The 20,633-nt window shown below is 42.5% G+C and overlaps 1 long non-coding RNA gene across 1 annotated transcript in view; it reads left to right on the top strand.

Annotated features, from left to right (window-relative positions):
- LOC149983993 (uncharacterized) overlaps positions 1-15,415 on the top strand; it is an 83,693-nt gene extending 68,278 nt beyond the window's left edge. Inside the window, exons 2-3 of the long non-coding RNA XR_016495214.1 lie at positions 13,708-13,779; positions 14,942-15,415. This is a non-coding gene — a long non-coding RNA (uncharacterized LOC149983993). The remainder of the gene's footprint in view (positions 1-13,707; positions 13,780-14,941) is intronic.
- Positions 15,416-20,633: the final 5,218 nt, after the last annotated feature.

The following is a 20,633-nucleotide window of genomic DNA, read 5'->3' as shown; positions in this document are numbered from 1 at the left end:
ATAAGTGCTCACAAACTCCAAAAACCAACTTGTACAAAACCCGAGGCACACCATGACTGTACTCGCACATAACATACAATCAAACAATCACAGACAAGGACATGAGGGGAAATGGATGGGATTGAAACCAGGTGTGATGGAAGACAAGACAAAACCAATGGAAAATGGATCAGCGATGGCTAGAAGGTCGGTGACGTCGAACCAGGAGAGGGACCAACTTCGACGGAAGTCATGACATCTGGTGCAACCAATTACCTTCAGAAGTCACATAATTAGTTAGATTGCACACATGTGGACTTTATTTAAGTGTCACATGATCTCAGTATATATATACACCTGTTCTGAAAGGCCCCAGAGTCTGCAACAACACTAAGCAAGGGGCACCACCAAGCAAGCAGCACTATGAAGACCAAGGAGCTCTCCAAACAGGTCAGGGACAAAGTTGTGGAGAGGTACAGATCATGGTTGGGTTATAAAAAATATCAGAAACTTTGAACATCCCACGGATCCTTATTAAATCCATCATTAAAAAATGGAAAGAATATGGCACTACAACAAACCTGCCAAGAGAGGGGCCGCCCACCAAAACTCATGGACCATGCAAGGGGGTATTAATAAATGGATGTTAAAAAAACAGACTTTGTTGACTTGTGTGAGAAGAAAAACACCGGACAGACCACAGCAGTGTCTGGTTCTCAGAGTATCTCTGTTCTGGTGATGCATGCAGAGAAAGAGTCAGTCTGCACAATATCCTCCTCACTCATCTGCCCCTCCAGGAATACTGTGTGGTGGAAATGCACCACTAAGGACTCAAACTCAAAATCTTTTTTATCATGGCCGGAGAGGTTCACAAAATCAATCCAAGCTTGATGAAAAGGGCGTTCCCTCTCAATTCTTAAATACTGCTACACAAACAAGACATATAAGCATGATTGACATTATTCATTATTAACGTTGGCTCCTGCATGTGACTGACCGATACCTCAAGAGGCTTTTTCTCTCAAAGCTGAGCCATTGAAACTGAGGTACTCCTTGTTTCCCAAAGCAATGTTCTGGGTACTTTCCTCCAAATTGCTTAAACAGTGATAATGAGGATTCTTCCCATGTACAATCAATCAGTCACAAGCATGAACCCAGCAGAGTTGGTTATTAGAAAAGCAGCATTTGTGCTAAACACACGATCTGTGTATGATCTGATCGACACAAACATTTTCCCTCACATTCCTTCCTTTTATCACTCTGCGATAGTTTTCCTGAAGTTTTAAGGTGAGCAATAGATTATAATTTATATCAAAGGAGGTTCTATCAAAATACTTATAAAGTAAGTGAAATCAACACATGAAACCAGACACTTTATCCCTTCAAACACTTCACTCAGGGTTGTGCAATCTAAAATACTCACAGACACACAAGGGATCTATAGACTCAGAGGTAAATAAATATCTCAATGTTTAACCATTGTTTCCATAGTTCTTACCACAATTGGGTTGCACTGACCTGTTCTGTACTAAATGTCCCTGGGACATCAACTAGTCAAAATATAAAACCTGCTGTTTAACAAATCCGCTAGGGCCTTCAAAACGTTGGTGCTGACTTATCAGCTAAATATTCTGTACTAAAAATATTGGCTTTTATCTACTTCAATTCTAGATAGTGTTCCACGTCATGGAAACAGATTATTATTTTTGATGACATTACCTTCTCATTTGAATCACTGGTATGTTCAAATTAGAAATTATTGGAAATAAGAAGCGGAAATTGTCAAAAACGTATGTTATTCAATTATTCATACCTCTGTCACACATTTTCCCACTGTGTCCCTTACAGTCTGAATTGAGTACCACTCACTTTCACTATTGGCTTATCTATTGGTCCACAGGAAGCTTATCTTTAAACCAAACACAAGATGGAAGCTTTTAATGCTATGTTAGTCCCAAGGCTCAATCTCTCTGTTTGTAATGTGTCCATGTATTGAAACATTTACTTCAAATTACTAAAATATTGCATTATTGGGGTGCTATCTGAAAACCACTAATATTATCATTCACTTTGTTACTTTCACTAGGTTCCCTATCTGTTTCCTTCAACTAGGACACTCCCTTTCTTCCCAATAATACAAATCCTCTCAATCACTACTGCTAATGCACATGATCACTCGCAAACTATGTTCTGCTTTTACCCCATTGTAAGATTGAAAAACAAATAAAAACAATCATGATAACTTTCTCCTAATTGGAAGCATTGTTTGCCTTTTAGTCTACCCTAACAATGTTACTCTTAATATGTATTAACAATTTCTGTTGGATATTCAGCTAACCGATTGCTGCAGCTGTACATAGTCCATAGTACATAGTCATAGTACATAGTCATGTACATAGTCCATCTGTAAATAACCCACCCAATTTACCTACCTCATTCCCATATTGTTTTTATTTACTCTTTTGCACACCAGTATCTCTACTTGCGCATCATCATCTGCTCATGTATCACTCCAGTGTTAATCTGCTAAATTGTAATTACTTCGCTACTACTACCTCCTCACGCCATTTGCACACTCTGTATATATTATTTTTTCTGTTGTGTTATTGACTGTACACTTGTTTATTCCAACACTCTGTGTTGTTGTTAGTTTACCTGGCTAAAATAAAGGTGAAATAAATTAATTAATTAATAAAAATTCTGCTTCGATTCATTAAATGTCTATTTTGTTTTTCATATGTAATGCACCAAAATTATAAATTACGTTGGCAAATTCAGAAGTGGAGAGATAAAAAGGAAGCTCCCTTCAAAGTTTAAGGTAGCTCTCGAGACGAGAGTTTCTTTCTGGGATCAACAGTTATTATAACTGGGCTAGCACTGCTCCATCCATAATGAGTCTGGCACCTGAGACAGGATAGACTGGGAAACAGTGTTAGACCCCCACTCCTCCTGGGGTAGTGGTTCAATTTGCCTGCTTACTCATTGGTTTAATATCTCATTGTTTGGGATATCAATGCTGCGCCCAGCCCGCCACAGGAGTCGCTGGTGCGCGATGAGACATGGACACCCCTACCGACCAAGACCTCCCTAACCCGGGCGACGCTAGGCCAATTGTGCGTCGCCCCACGGACCTCCCGGTCGCGGCCAGTTACGACAGAGCCTGGGCACGAACCCAGGGACACTGGTGGCACAGCTGGCGCTGCAGTACCACTGCGCCACCCGGGAGGCTCCAATTTCTGCATTTTAACCAAAACTGTTCTAGTAACTTGGGGTTCTTAAAACTGGCTTCAAATGATTCCTGTGAAACTCAAACCAGTAAATTGTCTCTTTGGCTATCTTTTGCTACAGCCTATGACAATAACTAACAACTGCTGAATCCAAAGTCTTATTTTGCAAAGATCACAACCAAATACTGTATAATCTTAACGACTGTTCAAGTAAGAATCAAAACATAATTGTAAGCACGAGAACCCCAAAATGTCATTTTGTTTAAAGTAATAAAAACATAAATCTAGGCTATGTTAAATGGGCACAGATGTCAATGGCTTTCTTACTGCAGCTAAGAGTCGTGGGCATCCAGTGTGTTGTGTACTGGAAAGGGGTCTATATACATTCATTACCTATAATACCTCTCTGCATTTAGTAAAAGAGTGCCATCTGCACTGCCATTTTAGTTATCAATTAATCTGACTATTCTCTCATTCTACTCATAATCCTCTACTTGTGCAGCTGCAGGATGGGTGCAGTGTGTGCTTACATGTGGAGGAGTGGGGGAGGGACATTTTCCAAGATTCAAAAATAAGAAAATAGCTAGTTTTATGGGGAGTTATTTACTATTAAAATAACAGGATAAGAAAGAGACCAAAAGTGAAATAAATATGTATTAATTCTGATGTTTTTCCACGTTTTTCCAAACATCAAATTTCAAAGTTGCTCCAAATGTCAAATTTAGAAGTTCTTTGACACCCTGGGTTGCTCGTCCTGTTTTGCATCGTTCTGAATGGTTAAGGGTTAAGGTTTTGGATAGGGTTAAAACATAAAGTTTTGGTATTGATTCTGAATGGTTAAGACAAAAAACAGGTGTCTACCACTGGGATTGAACACGCAACCGTCGGATCCAGAGTCGGTTTTGAAGGCATTTCCAGACGTCCTCAGGACATGGACAAATGTCAACTTTTTAAGTGAATCTTGTGCGATCTGAATGGATATAGCAACAGTGTACTGTGCCTGCTACCACCAGTGTTGGCAATTTAGCAACTTTGTCGCTATATTTAGCAAGTTTTCTAGTGATTTCTAGCAGCAAATCAAGGAGCCAATAGTGATTCTCATTGAAAAATATGATGTTTGCTTATTTTTTTCTTTAAGCATGGGTTTTTGTCTGGCCACTCTTCCGTAAAGCCCAGCTCTGTGGAGTGTAAGGCTTAAAGTGGTCCTATGGACAGATACTCCAATCTCCGCTGTGGAGCTTTGCAGCTCCTTCATTGTTATCTTTGGTCTCTTTGTTGCGTCTCTGATTAATGCCCCCCTTGTATGGTCTGTGAGTTTTGGTGGGAGGCCCTCTCTTGGCAGTTTTGTTGTGGTGCCATATTCTTTACATTGTTTATTAATAATGGATTTAATGGTGCTCCGTGGGATGTTCAAAGTTTCAAATAAAAAAAATTATAACCCAACCCTGATCTGTACTTCTCCACAACTTTGTCCCTGACCTGTTTGGGGAGCTCCTTGGTCTTCATGGTGCCACTTGCTTGGTGGTGCCCCTTGCTTAGTGGTGTTGCAGACTCTGGGGCCTTTCAGAACAGGTGTATATATACTGAGATCATGTGACAGATTATGTGGACTTTATTTAACTAATTACAGTGCCTTGCGAAAGTATTCGGCCCCCTTGAACTTTGCGACCTTTTGCCACATTTCAGGCTTCAAACATAAAGATATAAAACTGTCTTTTTTTGTGAAGAATCAACAACAAGTGGGACACAATCATGAAGTGGAACGACATTTATTGGATATTTCAAGCTTTTTTAACAAAAACTGAAAAATTGGGCGTGCAAAATTATTCAGCCCCTTTACTTTCAGTGCAGCAAACTCTCTCTAGTAGTTCAGTGAGGATCTCTGAATGATCCAATGTTGACCTAAATGACTAATGATGATAAATACAATCCACCTGTGTGTAATCAAGTCTCCGTATAAATGCACCTGCACTGTGATAGTCTCAAAGGTCCGTTAAAAGCGCAGAGAGCATCATGAAGAACAAGGAACACACCAGGCACGTCCGAGATACTGTTGTGAAGAAGTTTAAAGCCGGATTTGGATACAAAAAGATTTCCCAAGCTTTAAATATCCCAAGGAGCACTGTGCAAGCGATAATATTGAAATGGAAGGAGTATCAGACCACTGCAAATCTACCAAGACCTGGCCGTCCCTCTAAACTTTCAGCTCATTAAAGGAGAAGACTGATCAGAGATGCAGCCAAGAGGCCCATGATCACTCTGGATGAACTGCAGAGATCTACATCTGAGGTGGGAGACTCTGTCCATAGGACAACAATCAGTGGTATATTGCACAAATCTGGCCTTTATGGAAGAGTGGCAAGAAGAAAGCCATTTCTTAAAGATATCCATAAAAAGTGTTGGTTAAAGTTTGCCACAAGCCACCTGGGAGACACACCAAACATGTGGAAGAAGGTGCTCTGGTCAGATGAAACCAAAATTGAACTTTTTGGCAACAATGCAAAACGTTATGTTTTGGCGTAAAAGCAACACACCATCCCCACTGTCAAACATGGTGGTGGCAGCATCATGGTTTGGGCCTGCTTTTCTTCAGCAGGGACAGGGAAGATGGTTAAAATTGATGGGAAGATGGATGGAGCCAAATACAGGACCATTCTGGAAGAAAACCTGATGGAGTCTGCAAAAGACCTGAGACTGGGATGGAGATTTGTCTTCCAACAAGACAATGATCCAAAACATAAAACAAAATCTACAATGGAATGGTTCAAAAATAAACATATCCAGGTGTTAGAATGGCCAAGTCAAAGTCCAGACCTGAATCCAATCGAGAATATGTGGAAAGAACTGAAAACTGCTGTTCACAAATGCTCTCCATCCAACCTCACTGAGCTCGAGCTGTTTTGCAAGGAGGAATGGGAAAAAAATTCAGTCTCTCGATGTGCAAAACTGATAGAGACATACCCCAAGCGACTTACAGCTGTAATCGCAGCAAAAGGTGGCGCTACAAAGTATTAACTTAAGGGGGCTGAATAATTTTGCACGCCCAATTTTTCAGTTTTTGATTTGTTAAAAAAGTTTGAAATATCCAATAAATGTCGTTCCACTTCATGATTGTGTCCCACTTGTTGTTGATTCTTCACAAAAAAATACAGTTTTATATCTTTATGTTTGAAGCCTGAAATGTGGCAAAAGGTCGCAAAGTTCAAAGGGGCCGAATACTTTCGCAAGGCACTGTATGTGACTTTTTACGGTAATTGGTTGCACCATCTTATTCATGGGCTTCATAGCAAAGGGGGTGAATATGTTGACCTTTTTTTTTATGCCATTTTTTTTATTTCACTTCACCAATTTGGACTATTTTGTGTATGTCCATTACATGAAATCCAAATAAAAATCCATTTAAATTACAGGTTGTAATGCAACAAAATAGTAAAAACGCCAAGGGGGACAAATATTTTTGCAAGGCACTGTACTCCTCAGGGAAGTGTGTTTAGTATGGTATCGTTCGCCTTGATGATAGATAACATATTTAAGGATGTGGGACAGTGAGTGGGTGTGGTCTTGTATGCCGTTGATGGGGCTGTATGGAAGAGAGATGGGAATGTGAAATATGTGATGAGGAAGAGCCAAGAAGCTGTGGAAGATTGGTCTCTAACATGGGGGTTTAAGAAGTCTGTGTCCAAGTCCTGCTTTACGGTGTATTCCAGGAGGAAGTTTAAAGATGTTAGGCTGCAACCTACAGTCAGAGTAAAGGTGGTAAGGTGGGGGCAGGGCTGTATACCCCAGATTTCAATGTTAGACTATGTAAGCGATTAACTGATTATGTGACAGTGTATGCGGCTGAGTTGATGGCAATGATTATAGATTTGAGATGGGTGGAGGAGGTGAAACCACTCAGTGGTGATCTAATCTGATTCGGATGCAGTGTTGAGTAGTGTGAAGATGGGCAGGTCAGATGAGAGACCTGTTTGTGGAGATAATGGTGCTGTTAATGGGATTGTATAGGATGGGAGGGGTGGTAAGATTTTGCTGGGTTCCTGCCTATGTGGGTGTGGAGGGTAATGAGAAGGATGATGTGGTGGCTAACAGTGGTGTGAGAGAGGGGGTAGATATTCAAATCCCGCTGGGCCGCAGGGAAGTCTTTGATCTGGGCAAAAAGGATTGATCTTTGGCAAAGGGAGGCAATTTTATAATGTACATCGGTCAGTAAAGGAAGAGGTGGGGAGTATGGTGTGTAGGAGAGAAGAAGCTGTGTGGAGTAGACTACACACTGCCTTGATTACAATAGGAATTACAGATCACCTTGCAAGCCAGCACAATGTGACTTGCAGGCCTGATGTGTCTAGTGATGATTCCGGGAGCTCCGAGGCGTGCATAGAAATTGCTAAGCAGCTTAATTCTAAGCAATGTGAGGGCCTCCCGAGTGGTGTAGCCGTATAAGGCGTCACTACAGACCCGAGTTCGATCCCAGGCTCTGTCACAGCCGGCTGTGACCGGGAGACCCATGAGACGGCAAATAATTGGCCCAGCGTCGTCCGGGTTAGGGGAGGGTTTGGATTCCTATTGGAATCGAGGCAGTGTGGGGATTTAAACGTTTGTAATTTTTAATCACCCTCAACCTGTATTGATAATGACTGCCAGAGTTGGGAAGACTAAGTTATGAGTCTACCTAAAGCATCTTCTTCTCCTTCTTTTTTTGTATTGGGTTGGCAGATTGCATCCAACTTCTAAGATGGAAATACCGCCACCTACCGTACTTGAGTGTGAGGCCAGTCACGGCCGACCTACCTAATTCTCAACCTTAGTCTTGTTCCTCTAAGAAAGTGAAATAGAGCCCTGGACATCACTTCCTTTCGCTTTCCTCATCTTACTACACCCCCCAAACCTCAACCCTGCCCAGCCTCTCTAACCTTTTCATACAATCTCTCCCTATCTACAAAAATACAGTTGACAAAATATCAACACATGCTCCACCGTTTTCTCCACTAAACACTCATCACCAGACCGGTTTCATGTTTCCCTATCATCTACAACATGGCATTCAAACCTAAGTTCCCAAACTGTAGTCTACTCAACACAACTTCTTCTCTCCTCATACAATCACTCTCTAGCGACTTCTTGTGGCGGGCGGGTGCCTGTAAGCTGACTAGAGTTGCCAGGTGGATCGCCTCTCCTGGGTCCGTAGGGGAGTTGCAGCGATGGGACAAGACTGTAACTACCAATTGGATATCGTGAAACAAATCATGTGCCAATGCGTGTATCAGAAGTAATGTCATCAATGACGTCCAAAGCTTTGTTTGATAACGTGCTTTTTCAAGTCGTGTGTTGCAAAATGCGAGATCCCACTGAATTTGCCGTTGTTCCAGTGCTTTCTTTGATTCTAAACTGCTTTCAAATACCGACCTCTACTGGACACCATACTTATACACTGCTCAAAACAATAAATGGAACACTTAAACAACACAATGTAACTCCAAGTCAATCACACTTCTGTGAAATCAAACTGTCCACTTAGGAAGCAACACTGATTGACAATAAATTTCACATGCTGTTGTGCAAATGGAATAGACAACAGGTGGAAATTATAGGCAATTAGCAAGACACCCCCAATAAAGGAGTGGTTCTGCAGGTGATAACCACAGACCACTTCTCAGTTCCTATGCTTCCTGGCTGATGTTTTGGTCACTTTTGAATGCTGGCGGTGCTTTCACTCTAGTGGTACCATGAGACGGAGTCTACAACCCACACAAGTGGCTCAGGTAGTGCAGCTCATCCAGGATGGAACATCAATGCGAGCTGTGGCAAGAAGGTTTGCTTTGTCTGTCAGCGTAGTGTCCAGAGCATGGAGGCGCTACCAGGAGACAGGCCAGTACATCAGGAGGAGGCCGTAGGAGGGCAACAACCCAGCAGCAGGACCGCTCCTCCGCCTTTGTGCAAGGAGGAGCAGGAGGAGCACTGCAAAATGACCTCCAGCAGGCCACAAATGTGCATGTGTCTGCTCAAACGGTCAGAAACAGACTCCATGAGGGTGGTATGAGGGCCCGACATCCACAGGTGGGGGTTGGCTTTACAGCCCAACACCGTGCAGGACGTTTGGCATTTGCCAGAGAACACCAAGATTGGCAAATTCGCCACTGGCGCCCTGTGGAGAACGTTCTGCTGCTTGCAACATCCTCCAGCATGACCGGTTTGGCAGTGGGTCAGTCATGGTGTGGGGTGGCATTTCTTTGGAGGGCCACACAGCCCTCCATGTGCTCGCCAGAGGTAGCCTAACTGCCATTAGGTACAGAGATGAGGTCCTCAGACCCCTTGTGAGACCATATGCTGGTACGGTTGGCCCTGGGTTCCTCCTAATGCAAGACAATGCTAGACCTCATGTGGCTGGAGTGTGTCAGCAGTTCCTGCAAGAGGAAGGCATTGATGCTATGGACTGGCCTGCCCGCTCCCCAGACCTGAATCCAATTGAGCACATCTGGGACATCATGTCTCGCTCCATCCACCGACGCCACGTTGCACCACAGACTGTCCAGGAGTTGGCGGATGCTTTAGTCCAGGTCTGGGAGGAGATCCCTCAGGAGACCATCCGCCACCTCCTCAGGAGTATGCCCAGGCGTTGTAGGGAAGTCATACAGGCACGTGGAGGCCACACACACTACTGAGTCTCATTTTGACTTGTTTTAAGGACATTACATCAAAGTTGGATCAGCCTGTAGTGTGGTTTTCCACTTAGATTTTGAGTGTGACTCCAAATCCAGACCTCCATGGGTTGATGAATTTGATTTCCATTGATCATTTTTGTGTGATATTGTTGTCAGTACATTCAACTATGTAAAGAAAAAAATATTTAATTAGAATATTTAATTCATTCAAATCTAGGATGTGTTATTTTAGTGTTCCCTTTATATTTTTGAGCAGTATATAATTAGGATTTTGTACATGTAGTTTCACCTGGCTGGTAGCTTGCAGATTGAGTAGGGAGCTATAGAGAATTCAGGGAGGTGAGGGTACGAGGTTGAATCCTGTTAATGGCACACTTTTGAAAATAGTTTTATGTGAAACCACACTTTCTGCACTGCATCCTAAATATTGCCATCGGTTCCGTAAAGAAAATAGAGTATACCTGAAGGCAAAAAAGGGAGGCATGATTAGAATCTGGTATTCCAAATGATTGTTGGCTACTAAAGCCAACGAATTTCCGCTGCGCCATGGAGGTTTGATGAAAACATCTCATAATCACATGCTTCTATTTATTGTTGACCAGCAGATGTTACTAATGTGCCTCGTGAATCATGAGTAATGAATCATTTTTCTGCACAATTTGCTGAAAGCTCCAAAGCATTCGGAAAGCCTCGGTCTCCCATCACTAGATGTGGCCTGTAAACCATGAGTTTCAGGCCACTGTATTAAACTATCAGATGTTTTTATTTTTATTTATTCTTAAAGGGGTACAATAACTTGTCACTTTAGTCATACCCTGTAAGGTCATCATTTGTACCTTTAGTTATAAGTGCATAATTGAGCCGCAATTAAAATCAAATAAATGTGTATTTGTCACATATGCTGACTACAACATGTGTAGACTACTGTGAAATGCATACTTACGAGCCCATTCCCAACAATGCAAAGTTAAAATTAAGAAAGATTTGCTAAATAACAAAATTTTATAGTAACACAATAAAACAACAATAATGAGGCTATATACAAGGAGTACCGGTACTGAGTCAATGTGATGGGGTACGAGGTAATTGAAGTAATATGTACATGAGGTAGGGGTAAAAGGGACTAGACAATCAGGATAAAAAATTAACAGAATAGCAGCAGCGTATGTGAAGATTGTGTTTATTTATGATTGTGTTTCTGTAGCCTCTCTCTGTGTATGTGTGTGTGTGTAGTTTGTGTGGGTAGAGTCCAGTGAGTGTGCATAGACCCAGAGCTTGAAATTCAGTGCAAAAAAAAGGGGTACAATGCAAATAGTCCAGGTAGACATTTTATTAACTGTTCAGCCGTTATGGCTTGGGGGTAGAAGCTGCTCAGGAACCATTCGGTCACAGACTTTACACAATGGTACCTCTTTCCGTGCAGTAGCAGAAAAAACATTTTGGGACTTGGGTGGCTGGAGACTTTGACCCTTTCTGGGCATTCCACTGAAACCCCCTGGTATAGAGGTCCTGGATGGCAGCAATGCGGCGACGAGGCTGGCTGATGAAGACCAGAGGACGGGTCTGGCGTTTGTCTTAGTCTGGAAGGCTCGGGTGGCGGTTTAGATGTTGATGTCCTTCCATCTTGCCACCCCCAATACCGCTTTCATCTCTTCTGGGTCTTTATGGATATCTCTGATGGCGTGATCCTTAATAAGACGGGTGGTAATCCTCTTCCTCAGAGTCATTTGTTTTTTATTTTATTTCACCAGGTAGGCTAGTTGAGAACAAGTTCTCATTTGCAACTGCGACCTGGCCAAGATAAAGCATAGCAGTTTGACACATACAACAACACAGAGTTACAGATGGAATGAACAAAACATACAGTCAATAATACAGTAGAAAAAAAGAAAACAAAGTCTATATACAGTGAGTGCAAATAAGGGAGTTAAGGCAATAAATAGGCCCTGGTGGGGAAGTAATTACAATATGGCAATTAAACACGGGAATGGTAGATGTGCAAAACATGGATGTGCAAGTAGAGATATACTGTGGTGCAAAAGGAGCAAAATAAATAAATACAGATGGGTTGTATACAGATGGGCTATGAACAGGTGCAGCGATCTGTGAGCTGCTCTGACAGCTGGTTCTTAAAGCTAGTGAGGGAGATGAGAATCTCCAGCTTCAGTGATTTTTGCAGTTCGTTCCAGTCAGTGGCAGCAGAGAACTGGAAGGAAAGGCGACCAAAGGAGGAATTGGCTTCCCCAGTTTGTTGTTGTTATAACCTGATGGTCCTTGTCTTCCATATGATATACCATCCAGGATGTTCTCTGCCGTCAAGCGAGGTAGTGTCATCAACCTGTTGGGGGAGACAGAGGGAGCAAAGTGGGCCAAGACCCGCCTGGCCACGGTGCACTCAACAAACAGCTGGTAGATGTTTTCAGTGTCAGTGCATGTGTGGGGGCAGCTCTCTGTACGTACTACCTTTTAGAAATATTTAATTCAGATGTATTTTTATTATAGGAGTGTGGTCTACCCTTTTCAACCTCACAGGAAATGGGAGGAGAAATGACAGCATGGGCCCTCCATTTGGAGTTGATCCAATTTGAACAAAAATGATGGCGTTGACATTTTAATCCCACAGCTGGTGGTGAAGGGGAGCACAGTGGTGTTTGGTGGGAGTGCTCTTTTAGCCAACTGTACCTTTATGGGAAGGGATTTTAATGTGCTAAATGTTTATGGTTTTAATTACAAAAATGACTGGTGCGCACTTTTAGAAGACCTGCAGTCCCACATGCTAGGGATTGATCCTCTAGTTGTGGGTGGGGATTTTAACTCTGTTTTAAGTACAACAGACGGCACCAGAGCCTCTTGCATTGACTATCTCTTTACCCGTCTCTGTCCCCCAACTGATGCTAGAATAACCCCTGCTTTCTACTTAGATCACGTAATGCTGACGTGCACCCTTTCACTAACTCTGGGTGTGACTGGGAAAAGGTCCCTGGAAACTGAACTGCTCCCTTCTAGAAGATGATAGAGTAGTTAGTCAGTACAGAGAGCAGTTCAGCCAGTGGCAGATGTTATAGGACTTCTGTGACACACAAACACAGTGGTGGGAAAGGTTGAAGGCTAAGACGAGGACCTTCTTTCGAGAGATAGGAATTTAAAAAATTAAGAAAAGAACAGACGCATGGTGGGACTGCAGAGGTGACTGGAAAGGTATTTTACAACAAGGCCTGGATTTTAATTATGATTAAAGAGGTAAAGAAAGAGATGGCATTATTAGCAGAACAAAAGAGCAAGTGGATTATTTTAAGATGCAAAGAGAGGGAACTAGAAGAAGTGTACAAGGTACTTTTTAAAGAAAATTGTGATTAAGGGAAGGACAATTACAGAGTTAAAAAAACAAAGATGGAGTTTTAAAAACAGACACAGAAGGAATAAAATAAGTATTTTCATGGGGAACTGTTTGGAGATAACGAAGTGTGTGAGGAAACCACGGGGGAGGTTTTAACATACATCGACAAGACTTTATCTAACACAGACGACCTGGTAAAAGACTGGACAATGAAGGACTAAGACACAGGACTAAAACATTTTAAGAGTGGTAAATCACCGGGAGAGGAACTCCTTTGGAGTTTTATCTGACTTTCTGGGATGTTTTAGCCAACGGCCTTCTGACTGTTTTTACGGACTTTGAACGACTCAACAGACTACCTGACAGTTTTAGAGTAGGAATTGTGACCCTTTTACATGAGAAAAATGACAAGATAAACGAAAAACTGGAGACCGATTACCCTTTTAAACTTTGATTGTTAACTTTTTACAAAGGTTTTAACACTCAGAATGTTCTTCTGTTTTAGGGGAGGTGATGCACCCGGACCAAGCCTGTGCCATCCCTGGAAGGAAGATCACGGACAGCCTGGTACTGATGGGTGAGACATGCCTTCTGTTATGCGAGAGACAGAAATATGCGGCTTGTTGTATTAAATGTAGATTTTGAGAAAGCTTTTGATTGGGTCTCGCATCAGTACCTCTTCAGTGTAGTGCAACAAATGGGGTTCCCTGAATAGTTTCTAGCTTGGGTGGGATTGGTGTATGGGGACATTACCAGCAAAATCCTTCTAAATTGGAAATTGTCAAAAGCAGTGGGAGTACACTGCGGTGTTCGTAAGGGGTGTATGTTATCTCCTCTTTAGTTTGTGGCCTGTATTGAACCACTGGCACAGGCCTTGAGAAAGGACCAACGGGTCAGTGGGGTGGGTATCCCGGGAGTGGGGGGATGACCGCCAAGTGCATGTTTTATATGGATGACGTTAACATTCTATGCACCGGCCTTGTATCCATTGATAGGACCCTGGACAGGACTGACTGGTACGGACAAACCTCTGGGGCGAGACTGAATAGTGACAAGACGGAGGCCCAATTTTTGGGCAGACTCAGACTTGACCAGACTACCACTAACAGTTAACATGACGGATATAAGGGTACTGGGAGTAATGTTTGACCGGGAGGGAGGAGGGAAAAGCAATTGGACTGGGATTTTAGGGACAGTGAGACAGAGACGGGGCTTTGAGGGCTATGACAGCTGACTTTTGAGCGTAAGATTTTAATCATTAAGGCTGTACTTTTTGAGCGTAAGATTTTAATAATTTACCTGTACTTTTACTAATCAGTTCTGTTTTAATCCCACCACAAACAACGCTTTTATCCCTGGATGGGATGGTGTTTTACTTCCTGTGGGGAAGCAGGTGGGAGAGTCTGAGGTGGTGAAGAGGCCCAGGTTTGGGGGGGGGGGGGGGGGGGGGGGGGGGAAGGCTTTCCTGACTGATACATGTTCCTTGGCAGCCGGTACATGGTGTTACACCTCACTCTTGCCACCTCCCTGGTCAACAACAAGACCAAGGCCCTCGCACGGTTCTTGCTGGGGTCCTACCTCAGGATCCTGAAGCTGATCCTCATTGACCTGCGAGCACCAGTCTCCCTCCTGCTCCCCATACACTATGCACAGCTCAAAAAGTTATTAAGACATTTTAAACTGGAAAAAGAGCCATTCACGCTTTTAACTAAAAATGCTCTCCTCTCTCTCTTGTGCAGGAATGAGAAACAGTGTGTCCAGTGTGCGGACTCGCTATAGGTGAGCCCACAATGGTTTGGCACAACGTGGCCCATCCTGCTCTGCTGAACCAGCACCGGGACCCGTCTTGAATGGTCGCCCACGAGATCCTCCTGGTCAGGGCTGTTATGCACTCCCGGGCCATGGTGAGGACATGGCCAAGACGAGTCGGTGAGGCACTTGCTCTGGGAGTGCAGAGCTGCCAGGGACATGTGGAAGGAAGCAGACCCCTGATCTTCCCGTGTCTGCCAGCAGAGGAGGAGCTTGTGTTGTATGGTGTGGGCCAAAGGCCCATCCCACCGAAGGCCTTCATCAAGCTCTAGCTCACCCTCATGTGTCTGGAGGATGCACTGTGGCCCTCCTGCAACCTGCTGGTAGGAGAATGAGTAGAAACCACCCAACCAACGAGAGCGTACAGGTCGCAATTGTGGGTAGTGTATGGGGCTTTGGTGACAAATTGGATGGCACTGTGATAGACTGCATCCAGTTTGTTGAGTAGAGTGTTGGAGGCTATTTTATAGATGATATCACCGAAGTCGAGGATCGGTAGGATGGTCAGTTTTACGACGGTATGTTTGGCAGCATGAGTGAAGGAGGCTTTGTTGCGATATAGGAAGTCGATTCTAGATTTAATTTTGGATTGGCGATGCTTAATGTGAGTCTGGAAGGAGAGTTTTCAGTCTAACCAGACACCTAGGTATTTATAGTTCTCCACGTATTTATAGTTGTCCAAGTCAGAGCCGTCCAGAGTATTAATACTGGACAGGCGAGCAGGTGCGGGCAGTGATCGGTTGAATAGCATGCATTTAGTTTTCCCTGCATTTAAGAGCAGCTGGAGGCCATGGAGGGAGAGTTGTATGGCATTGAAGCTCGTCTGGAGGTTAGTTAACCTCTCTAGGGTAGGTGAGACGCTAACGTCCCACCAGGCCAACATCCGGTGAAACTGCAGAGAGCTAACATTCTAAATACACCATTATAGTAAACATTCTTGTAAATACATGTATCTTACATCATTTAAAAGATGAACGTCTTATTAATCCAGCCGCTGTGTCAGATTTCAAAAAGCTGTTACTACGAAAGCAAACATGCTATTTTCTGAGGACGGCGCCACGCACACACAAGTATTACTAGCATTTTCCAACCAAGCATTAGCGTCATGAAAGTCAGAAGTAACAATAAAATAAATCGCTTACCGTTGAAGATATTCCTCTGGTGGCAATGCCAAGTGTCCTAACTACACAGTGAATGTTTGTTTTGTTTGATCAAATCCATTTTTATAGCCTAACATGAAACATTTGTAAACCGCTTGCGTCTTGATTTCCATCTCATTCAACTTTGGACGATGCGTTCGTGGTAATTACACACACTAAACAAACGTTTATCCAGTCATGGTAGGTTTCATTGCATTCCTCTGGTTGTTACTAACACAACCATACTTGATGGTTCTTTTCCCGGGACGTATTGACCTAAACAAACCGATTTGAAGACACCAATCAATGACATCATTGCGCACCAATGGTAGGACTGGTCTATTGTTGATTGACTGTATTTTGGCCCAATGACCACTGATCATCTTGAAATCTAGCTTGGAAGATAGCCAATGAGCTGAGGTAAACGGCAATATGTAATGGTTATACGTTTGAAGACCAGCCTTTGTCGTAAACTCTGGCGTAAAGGAGGTTAATTCGCCATTGCAAATCCTACTTTGCGGAGCCACTGATGTTACGCATAGCAGTACATATTCAATAACATTTTCAACAAGTTTATATATTTAAAATATGGCGAATAAATCAGGAAAAGCTAAAACAAAGTCTAGGTATACAGATTTAACCCAAATTATAAAGGAAATAGATAGATACAGCGAGACCGAGTTGCTTCAGGAAGATTAATTTTAGGCTGGGTTTCTGTACAGCACTTTGAGATATCAGCTGATGTACGAAGGGCTATATAAAATAAATTTGATTGATTGATTGATTGATTAATCTTTCAATGAAGCTAGTTTTGACTCCCAGGCAGAAGACATGTTTCTGCATGGCGAGGATGCCATGCTGGATTGGTAAGATCTAATGCTAATGTCATTGTTTGAAATTAATAATATCAAATATTATTAATGTGAGATTTATTTTTTGATTTTCTTATTTTATTTTCCATATATAAAAATATAATCTGTAATGAAATGTGTAAAGTACACATTGGCTAAACTGTGTGTGTTATGTTTAAAAAATGTATTTGACATAAACATGGAATGAAACAGCCCTTCACCACTTCACCATAGTGATTATGTTCCCTGTACTCTATACAGTGCCTTGCGAAAGTATTCGACCCCCTTGAACTTTGCGACCTTTTGCCACATTTCAGGCTTCAAACATAAAGATATAAAAATGTATTTTTTTGTGGAACGACATTTATTGGATATTTCAAACTTTTTTAACAAATCAAAAACTGAAAAATTGGGCGTGCAAAATTATTCAGCCCCCTCAAGTTAATACTTTGTAGCGCCACCTTTTGCTGCGATTACAGCTGTATATCGCTTGGGGTATGTCTCTATCAGTTTTGCACATCGAGAGACTGAAATTTTTCCCATTCCTCCTTGCAAAACAGCTCGAGCTCAGTGAGGTTGGATGGAGAGCATTTGTGAACAGCAGTTTTCAGTTCTTTCCACAGATTCTCCATTGGATTCAGGTCTGGACTTTGACTTGGCCATTCTAACACCTGGATATGTTTATTTTTGAACCATTCCATTGTAGATTTTGCTTTATGTTTTGGATCATTGTCTTGTTGGAAGACAAATCTCCGTCCCAGTCTCAGGTCTTTTGCAGACTCCATCAGGTTTTCTTCCAGAATGGTCCTGTATTTGGCTCCATCCATCTTCACCATCAATTTTAACCATCTTCCCTGTCCCTGCTGAAGAAAAGCAGGCCCAAACCATGATGCTGCCACCACCATGTTTGATAGTGGAGATGGTGTGTTCAGCTGTGTTGCTTTTACGCCAAACATAACGTTTTGCATTGTTGCCAAAAAGTTCAATTTTGGTTTCATCTGACCAGAGCACCTTCTTTCACATGTTTGGTGTGTCTCCCAGGTGGCTTGTGGCAAACTTTAAACAACACTTTTTATGGATATCTTTAAGAAATGGCTTTCTTCTTGCCACTCTTCCATAAAGGCCAGATTTGTGCAATATACGACTGATTGCTGTCCTATGGACAGAGTCTCCCACCTCAGCTGTAGATCTCTGCAGTTCATCCAGAGTGATCATGGGCCTCTTGGCTGCATCTCTGATAAATCTTCTCCTTGTATGAGCTGAAAGTTTAGAGGGACGGCCAGGTCTTGGTAGATTTGCAGTGGACTGATACTCCTTCCATTTCAATATTAATCGCTTGCACAGTGCTCCTTGGGATGTTTAAAGCTTGGGAAATCTTTTTGTATCCAAATCTGGCTTTAAACTTCTTCATAACAGTATCTCGGACCTGCCTGGTGTGTTCCTTGTTCTTCATGATGCTCTCTGCGCTTTTAACGGACCTCTGAGACTATCACAGTGCAGGTGCATTTATACGGAGACTTGATTACACACAGGTGGATTGTATTTATCATCATTAGTCATTTAGGTCAACATTGGATCATTCAGAGATCCTCACTGAACTTCTGGAGAGAGTTTGCTGCACTGAAAGTAAAGGGGCTGAATAATTTTGCACGTCCAATTTGCACGCCCAAAAGTTTTTGATTTGTTAAAAAAGTTTGAAATATCCAATAAATGTCATTCCACTTCATGATTGTGTCCCACTTGTTGTTGATTCTTCACAAAAAAATACAGTTTTATATCTTTATGTTTGAAGCCTGAAATGTGGCAAAAGGTTGCAAAGTTCAAGGGGGCCGAATACTTTCGCAAGGCACTGTATATAGCTGTTTATTTTACGTGTTGATACAGGGCTCATACGTGAAAGTATTGATAATGATTTTTAAAATCTTTCACAGTGGCAGTGATTCTGATTGTGAGCCGCCAATGTCTATGTGTCCATCTCCCTCTTAAGCTTGTTCATCCATCCAGCCGGACTCCCGCTGTCTCCGACTCCATACCTACCTGGCCATCTAGAGAAAAGAGAAATGGTGGGGGCTTTGGTGGGTTGCTGTGAAGGTTGCAGGGCAGTTGACCGGGTTAGGGGTAGCCAGGTGGAAAGCATGGCCAGCCGTAGAGAAATGCTTGTTGAAATTCTCAATTATAGTGGATTTATCAGTGGTGACAGTGTTTCCTAGCCTCAGAGCAGTGGGCAGCTGGGAGGAGGTGCTCTTATTCTGGACTTTACAGTGTCCCAGAACTTTTTTGAGTTAGTACTACAGGATGCAAATTTCTGTTTGAAAAAGCTAGCCTTAGCTTTCTGTCGTGTCTTTGGCTATGTCAAATTAAGTGATATGACATGCTATTCTATAAAATAATTTATCCGTAATTAATATTACCTGATTGAGCTAATCATGTAAATGTAATTAACTAGAGAGTCGGGCACCACCAAATAATATTTATAGAGCTGTTATCTTCCGAATAAACTCTTAAAGACCTAGTAATATTGTACATCAATAGCAGTCAATATTAATCGTCATTTTAATTCAGTCTCATCTGAAAGTTGTAAATTCTTGGTTACCTGCACGAACCCTGGCTAACAAGTTGAACTAGCAATACAAAATTGGGTTAATTATTTATTTACTAAATACCTAACTAATCACACAGAATTACACATAAATAAATCATAACTTGATTACAAATTAGGTCATAAAGGAAACGTCCCTAGCGGGCGGAACAGATATGACAGCTTGTTACACAAAAGAAAAGGACTGGGTTTGAGTGAAAGAGCAGGAAGGCTGAGGAACAAAGGGCGAAGCTGTGCTATCGTAAATACAGTATCTCATGCATTCTAAATTACCCCCCATTTGGAAAAGGAAAATGCAATAAACATTTACTCTGAGCTGCGCTTCGGTAGGTTGGGGGTAGATGGAAGGCTGTTTTGCCCAACCGAGTCCTTCGTCCTTTGAAGATTGTCTCTGCTGGTAAATTAAATACTGTAATGACCTGACTAGATCATAAAGGAACAATTGTCCAGACAGAGGATTGAGTTTACGAATTGACGGTTTATTAAACCAACTTTACACAGGCTACTGTTTGGCCGTAGCCCACGCCAAATAAATGAAAGATAACCCACAAGCCAATTGTGACCTTCTCTTGTGAAGCCCAGACGTAAGAGAGAGAACAAAGGCTAAATCTGGTCTTAACTTCCAATGCTCCATCCCCCTGCCCAACCTCCCTCCACACCACTCCGCCAACCGCCAGGATGCCCGGCATCAGAACATTCCAGGAATTCCTGTGATAGCAGGTTGATTGGCATGTCGGACCCCGCGAACACTGGGTACTGGTAAATACAACACAACCACCTACTAGCCTAACACATAACACACAGCTGTCTGTGCGGGTAGCTACAATACGTTGTAGTAACGTCGTTGTGTGGTAGACGGGAAACTCTGTCTGTTCCTTCCTAACCCTCGTTTGCAGCGGCTGTGGCGAACTCAACGGCTAGGAGGTATCACTTCTGTAGTGAATAGGAGTTCAAAATTCATACCATTCGCAACCAAAGCTCATGCTGATGTTGGCTTCGTTCTGTAGTTATTATCTGAACCATTCTGACATCG

The sequence above is a fragment of the Oncorhynchus mykiss genome, chromosome 4, assembly GCF_057628025.1.
Source record: "Oncorhynchus mykiss isolate SJ-2025 chromosome 4, ASM5762802v1, whole genome shotgun sequence".
Taxonomy (NCBI): domain Eukaryota; kingdom Metazoa; phylum Chordata; class Actinopteri; order Salmoniformes; family Salmonidae; genus Oncorhynchus; species Oncorhynchus mykiss.
Note: the sequence above shows the minus strand (reverse complement) of the source record. Positions and strands in the feature narration are given on the sequence as shown.